Source organism: Lactuca serriola, chromosome 2, assembly GCF_051521515.1.
Source record: "Lactuca serriola cultivar US96UC23 chromosome 2, Lser_US96UC23_V15, whole genome shotgun sequence".
Lineage (NCBI taxonomy): Eukaryota > Viridiplantae > Streptophyta > Magnoliopsida > Asterales > Asteraceae > Lactuca > Lactuca serriola.
Genome location: NC_136409.1, coordinates 157,557,524 through 157,565,237, shown reverse-complemented (window position 1 = coordinate 157,565,237; position 7,714 = coordinate 157,557,524).

Below are 7,714 nucleotides of genomic sequence, written 5' to 3'. Positions count from 1 at the left end.
ACAACGCGACGTCCCTCTTCATACAGGGCCACCAATACTCCTTTCTCAAATCCAAATACATCTTAGTGGCCCCCGGATGGATCGAAAATTTCGACCGATGAGCCTCCTCCATCAAAGTGGTACCCGTTCCTCCCACAAACGGCACCCAGATACGCCCCTGAAATGTCATAAGCCCCCGACCATCGGTAATGAACTCTGAAACCAAACCAACAACCTGTTCCCTCTTCTGCATCTCAGGTTGCACAGCCTCGGCCTGTGCCCCGCGAATGGCGTCCAATACCGGAGCTATCACAGTCAATCTCAAACATACATCCTATAGTGGAGTGCTCTCCGCCCTGCAGCTCAACGCATCGGCTACCACATTAGCCTTGCCTGGGTGGTACAGGATCTCACAATCATAATCCTTGACCACATCCAACCACCTTCTCTGACGCATATTTAGGTTGGGCTGATCCATCAAATACTTCAAACTCTTATGGTCCGTGTATATCGTACACCGAACCCCATACAAGTAGTGACGCCAAATCTTGAGGGCGAACACCACTGCCCCCAACTCTAGATCATGGGTGGGATATCTCGACTCATGAGGCTTCAGCTGCCTCGATGCATATGCTATCACATGCCCTCTCTGCATCAGCACCGCTCCCAGCCCCAAAATCGATGCATCACAATATACCACAAAGTCCTCCATCCCTTCCGGGAGAGCTAATATCGGGGCTTCGCACAACCTTTGGCAAAGTGTCTCAAAGGAGGCCTGCTGCTCGGGGCCCCATGAAAAAGCAACACCCTTCCGGGTCAATTTGGTGAGTGGCACTGCAATCTTAGAGAAATCCCTGATAAACCTCAGATAATACCCTGCCAACCCTAGGAAACTCCTGATCTCGGAGGGTGACTTCGGCACCTCCCAACTCATCACCGCCTCAACCTTGGCTGGATCGACCAATATCCCTTCCTGGTTAACGAGATGTCCTAAGAACTGAACCTCCCGTAACTAGAAATCACACTTGGAGAATTTGGCATAAAGCCTCTCCGATCTCAGAACTCCGAGAACCTCTCTCAGATGCTCCTCATGCTGCTCTCTAGATCTCGAATATACCAGAATGTCGTCGATAAACACAATCACCGACCGATCCAGCATCGGCCTACACACTCGGTTCATGAGATCCATGAACACTGTCGGGGCATTGGTGAGCCCGAAAGGCATCACCACAAACTCGTAATGCCCATAACGCGTCCTGAACGTTGTCTTATAGACATCCTCATCCCGCACCCTCACCTGATGATATCCAGACCTCAAATCGATCTTGGAGAACCAAGATGCTCCCTGCAACTGATCGAACAAATCGTCGATCCTCGGCAATGGGTAACGGTTCTTGACCGTCAACTTGTTCAACTCCCGGTAATCAATGCACATCCGGTATGAACCATCCTTCTTCTTGACGAACAGGATAGGCGCTCCCCACGGCGAGCTGCTCGGCTGAATAAACCCCTTCCCCAGCAGCTCCTCAAGCTGTGAGGATAACTCTTGCATCTCTGGAGGTGCAAGGCGATAAGGCACCTTAGCGATAGGCGCAGCCCCGGGAACCAAATCGATACTGAACTCCACTTGCCTCACAGGAGGCACACCCGACAACTCCTCGGGAAATACATCCGGGAACTCACGCACTACCGGAACCTCCTCAACTGAACTCGGCCTCTCGGAAACCACCCGCATATCCATCACATACGCAACAAAACCCTTACAGCCCTGCTGTAGACACTGCCTCGCCCTAGCGGCCGAACAAAACGCTGATCCTGAATGTGTACCCTCGCCGTACACCGAAAGAACTCCCCCACTAGGGTCTCGTATGGTCACCAGCTGACGCTCGCAGTCGATAACCGCACCGAATCTGCTCAGCCAGTCCATGCCCACAATGACACAGACATCACCCATCGCAATAGGAACCAGATCAATCGGGAACTCAACACCGAAAATCTCGACTACGCAACCTCGGAGAACCTCCGTGGCATATATCACTCTCTCATCAGCTATGGAAACTCTCAGAGGCCGACTCAACGCCTCACGACTAACATTGATATGCTGACTAAAAGCCAAAGATACAAAAGACCGACTCGCACCCGAGTCAAATAACACCAAGGCAGGTACAGAATTCACAAGAAAAGTACCTACGCATAACATAACATAAGCATAATATCTCAACATCAAAATAAATACATGAAAGAATACATACCAGCCACGACATCGGGTGCTGCGCGGACCTCCTCCGCGGTCAGCTGAAAAGCTCTCCCTCGTGCCCTCGGCGCCTCGGCCTTCACTGGCCGACTCTCTGTAGCTCTGATGGCAGCATGGGCGGATCCCTGAGGTGCTCCCTGAGCTGATCCCCACAACTGTGGGCACTCCGCCTTCCGGTGTCCGGTCTGGTTGCAGTGAAAACACACCGCAAACCCCTTGGGGCAGTCCTTGGCCATATGCCCCTCCTTGCCACACTTGTAGCAAGATCCCGCTCTGCAGACTCCATCATGACCCTTGCCACACTTCCCACAAGTGCGGCCCTTCTGGCTCCCTGGTTTGGGATCAGCGGGCTTGGCCCGCTTGGCTGCCGGCTGAGACTGTGCCGGTCGCCGATCCCTCCCCTGAGACTCCGCCTCCTCCCTGGCCTGAGTCTCTAGCTCAATCTCCCTCTTCCGAGCATTTTCTTGAAGCTCAGCAAATGTCCGGTACGAGGAGTTCGCCGCGAACTCCCGAATATCCCGCCTCAAAATGCTCAAATAACGGCTCATACGTGCCTGCTTAGTGGACACGTGCTCAGGGCAGAACATCGCCCTCTCATGGAACATCCTGGTAATCGCTGTAACTGACTCAGTACCCTGCTTGAGGGTCAGAAACTCCTGGGCCAAATGCTCCCTCTCCACCTGGGGAACGTACTCATCTCGAAACATGGCAGTGAACCTCTCCCAGGTCACTGCCGCAAGCTCAGTAGGCGTGAAATGCGCCGTCACAAACTTCCACCAGTCCTTCGCTCCCAAGCGAAGCTGGTTCAGCGCGAACCGAACCTTCAAATGCTCAAGAGATGAGCAAGTGAAGAAACACCCCTCTATATATCAGATATCCACCTCATAGCTGCCACCGGATCATGGGTCCCATCAAACTCTGGTGGTTTTGTGTTGCTGAACCCCCGGAACAGCAACGCATCACCACCTTGTGGCCTCGCGGCAGCAACAGCCGCGGTGGCCACTGCAACAGAGGCCTCAGAAAGAGCGGCATAACGCTCTTCAAAGGTCTCAATCAGCGTGGTTTTTATAGACCCAAACATCTCCGGTATCACTGCCCTGATAGCTGCAGCCACCTCCTCATGGATGATCCGGCGGATCTCCTCATCACTGGTACCACCGCTCTTGGGCATCAAGCGTGTCCTCACCATGATCTACCTCTGAAATACAACATACGATAAATTAGAACCCATACGAGCATACTCACACTCGTCAACTCTTTCCTCCTTGATCCTTGGTATTCCAAAGATTCTTATTTAGGCTGTACACCGCTCCGGTGCTTTCAGTAGTACGGGCCCAATACTACTGTCCGCACCGTATCAGAATACACCCCAAGTCCTCCTCTTCGGATCCCAAATTCCAAGTACTCTATCATGCATAGACCATTCTCTAATAGACCTCTCATAAGCCCCTCGCTGCTACCTACTCAAATCTCAAGCATCTCATAGCAGCTCACCTCTTCCTAGGCTAAGGCATCACAAATCAGGCCACTCTAGTCCTAATAGGAATACCTAGCCTACTCTAGCATGCGAATACATCATATCAGTATCAATATCACATAACATAAGGGTATTATGGGAAATCACCGTTCGGGCGCGGACTGATCGTACACACAACTCTGCTATGCGTTTTTTCAAAAACCTTTTATTCTTTTTGAAAACACTTCTCAAATCCTCAGTTTGAGTTCAAATACGCCCGAAGGTGTACTCGAATCCCTCAAACCAAGGCTCTGATACCAACTTGTAACACCGTGAATTTCAAAATAATTTTTCACAAATTATAAAAACATTTCTCATTTAATTTCATAAAAACATTAAGTTTAAAAATCCCAAATCACATCATACAAATCCCAAGATCATATATATATCAAAAATCCCATGCGTGTGTACAGATCAAGTCGGCGCCTTCCCACGGTCATCGCTAGTACCTGAAACAACAACACTAACACTGTAAGCACAAAGCTTAGTGAGTTCCCCAAAATACCACACACATAACACATATTAGCCACTCGAGGCTATAACTCTATGGGTCCGTGCACCCAAACCCTGTGAACCCTTAGGTTTTAACTCTGTGAACCTTCCGGTTCCAACTCTAAAACATGCATAGCATAATTCACATAGAAATAATGCAGTACAACACATCACATACATATAGCATACAAATACTCTGATCACATAACTCTGGTTACCTACTCAAGATAAAGTATAGTGAGAACACTCACCTCGTGTATCTTGATAACTCGCGAATCCTGGAAATCACTCGTGCTCAATCCTCCGAGCTATAATCCTCCTATAACATCATATGTCTCTTAATTAACACTTTTACCACTAAGGTTGACTACCCCTATCAAGTCAACACTGGTCAACTCTGGTCAACGGTCAACGGTCAACTTTGACCGGACTCGGCGAGTGCACTAGGGCGACTCGGCGAGTCTAAGCGTTTTCACCAACTCTCTAGGATTCCCTTTTTGACACGTCGAGTATTCCCCTGACTCGACGAGTTCCACCTGGTATGAATCGCGGGGCCACCCCGACTCAACTCGCCGAGTCTCAAGAACAACTCGGCGAGTTCTAGTTCGACTCAGTCCACCTGTGAACCCTCTCTAACTCTCCCTGACTCACTGAGTCAACTCATAACTCGGCTGGACCACTCACTGAGTGGTCAAGGACAATCTTCATGCTACTCGCCGAGTCTGTTCTTCAGACTCGGCGAGTCCATGCCATGCATTAACTCAAACTTGCTTCTGAGGTCAGATCCGCTCCAACAACTCATAGATCTGGCCCTCCTAAGCTAATTCATCACGTAAAGTCCATAACTTGGTGCTCATAACACACCCCATGACTCATAAATGGTGTTTTGACCTTAAGCATAAAGACCCCAATCCAAAACCCTCATGGATTCATAAAAAGCTTGGGCATAGGGACACTATGGACCTCCAAAGGTCCAGATCTATAACCTAACTCACTTAAGGGACCAAGGAAGCACTAGATCTAACCACAAAAGGGCTCAATAAGCCCTAAATCAACATAACAGAGAATAGCTCGAAAGTAGTACCTCAAATGTGATGTTTTGGCCTCAAATCTTTCAGGAAGTGGCTCCACTTGATTCCCTTTAGCTATTGCTTCCTTTCCCTTGCAATATAACACCTCCAAGGTTAATAATGGCTCCTTGCTTTGCTCCAAACGCTCAAACTCGCTAGGGTTTCACTCAGGGGTCTGGTGAGCACAAATGACGGCCTTAAGGCCCTTTAAATAGGTCCCAAACCCAAGAAATTAGGGTTTCATTAAACAGCGCGGACTCGCCGAGTCCATACCTTGGACTCGCCGAGTCCAGGCGTGAACCCGCGTCCAGAACCGCGATCCTACTCGGCAAGTCTGAGCTCCAACTCGCTGAGTCCCCTCACAAAACACCAAAAACATAAGCATAAAAGATACCTGGAAATCCGGGCTGTTACAGAAATACTTTCGGATAATCACATATGACAGGAATGCTCTGCATCACCTTCTTTTCCTTCTTAGCATCAATCACGAATGCTAAATATGATGTACATCCCTTGTTCAAACATTTTCTGGCTTTCATTAGGGAAATGATTCCAGAATTCACTCTGCGTTTGTCCCCATACACCATAAAGGAATCTTTCCCAGGCGGATTTACTTTAACTATCTTCTTCTTGCATAAAATTTCGGCATCATTGGCGCTAAGCCAATCCATTCCCAACACGATGTCGAAACCGTTAAGTTCTATAGGCAATAATTCCTCGTGGAACTTATTCCCATTCAGATCAATTAAGATGTTTTTCATACGATGGCTAACAGGTACAAACTTGCCACTAGCAACTTCGACTAATAAGGCATTATCTAGTCTAACAACAGGCAAAGCTAGTTTTCTACCAAATTCATGCGATATAAAGGAGTAGTTGGCTCCAGAATCAAATAAAATTTGGGCAGGCAATGTGTTTACGAGAAAGGTACCTAAAGCGACATCAGCTTCATCTTTAGCAGCTTCCAGTGTCATCTGGAATGCTCTCGCCTTTGGCTTTGGCGGAATGTTGGGTCTAGCTGCCTCCTTCTTCTTCGGGCAGTCCCTTGACATGTGTCCCTCCTCACCACAACCATAGCAAACCTTCTTAGAGAGGGTACACTCATTTGCATAGTGACCTGGCTTTCCATACTTGTAGCACGTGGCCACTACCTCACATTTCCCATGATGCTTCTTCTTACATTTGTTGCACCATTTCGCTTCGCCTCCTCCTCCTCTCGAACCAGACTTCGAGAACTTGTTTTTCTTATTGGAACCTGAAGTTCCATCGAACTTCCTCTTTTCACCAACTTCTATCCTTTCTAGAACCTTTTCCTTCTGCTGGGCCTCCACATTCTTAGCTGCACGAACAGCCGTTTTCAGAGTCGTTGCCATCTTGACTGTCGGACCAAAGTCGGCAGGCAGTCCATTAGCAAACCTCTCAATCTTGGAGAGTTCCGTTGGCACTAGGTATGGAAATAACTTCATTTTCTCAGTGAATGCAGTAGCATAGTCATCTATGCTCATCCTCCCCTTCTTCAAGTTTTGGAACTCATTGTTCAGATCAATCAGATCTATCTCTGAACAATACTGCACCCTTAGTTGTTCCAAGAACTCCTCCCATGACATTTTTAGGGCTTCCCCTCGTGGCATAGTATCTGCCAACAACTTCCACCAACTCAAGACTCCAGTCTTCAGTTGTCTAACAGCAAAGACGGTCTTCTGTTTGTTGCTACAGTTGCAACTTTCAAATACCATCTCCATTTCGGAGATCCAATCCATTATCTCAACAGGCTTTGGGCTCCCAGAAAGACTTGGCGGTTTGGCACCCAAGAAATTCTTGTACATTCGCCCATCCTTGTTGTTTCTCCTTTCCGGGTCGTTCCTTCATTCTCCTTGAGTCCAAACTTGACTCATAATGTGACTATTGTTCCCTTCCTCCGATTGCTTGGGAATCAATTCGGGTTCCTCAATAAGCATGATAGGTTCATCCCTATTATCATGCAACAGCTGTCGCATCTCATCCCTTTGTTCGGCTAGCATAGCCCGAATAATGGCTTGCACCGCAGCCATTGCTATTGGTTCTGGTGGTGCTGCTACAACAGGTGTTTGCTCAATCACTGGCGGTTGATTCCTGTTTTCATCCGCGTTTCCAACGCCACTCCCTGTTCTCACCATTTTTGATCTACACACCGAATAAGGTGAAATTAGATCCTCATTCACGATAGATATTCAAATCATCCTTATTACTCCGAAACGTTTACATGCTAGTTCTAATAACGTAGGCATACGCTTAGAATCCTACACACATAAGGTTTCCAGATCCGGTCGGCAACAGACCGTAGATCCGAACAATTAATATCATATATGGCAACATATAACATTTAGCACATAAAAGCATTTTAGGAAACTTTCCTAAAATAAA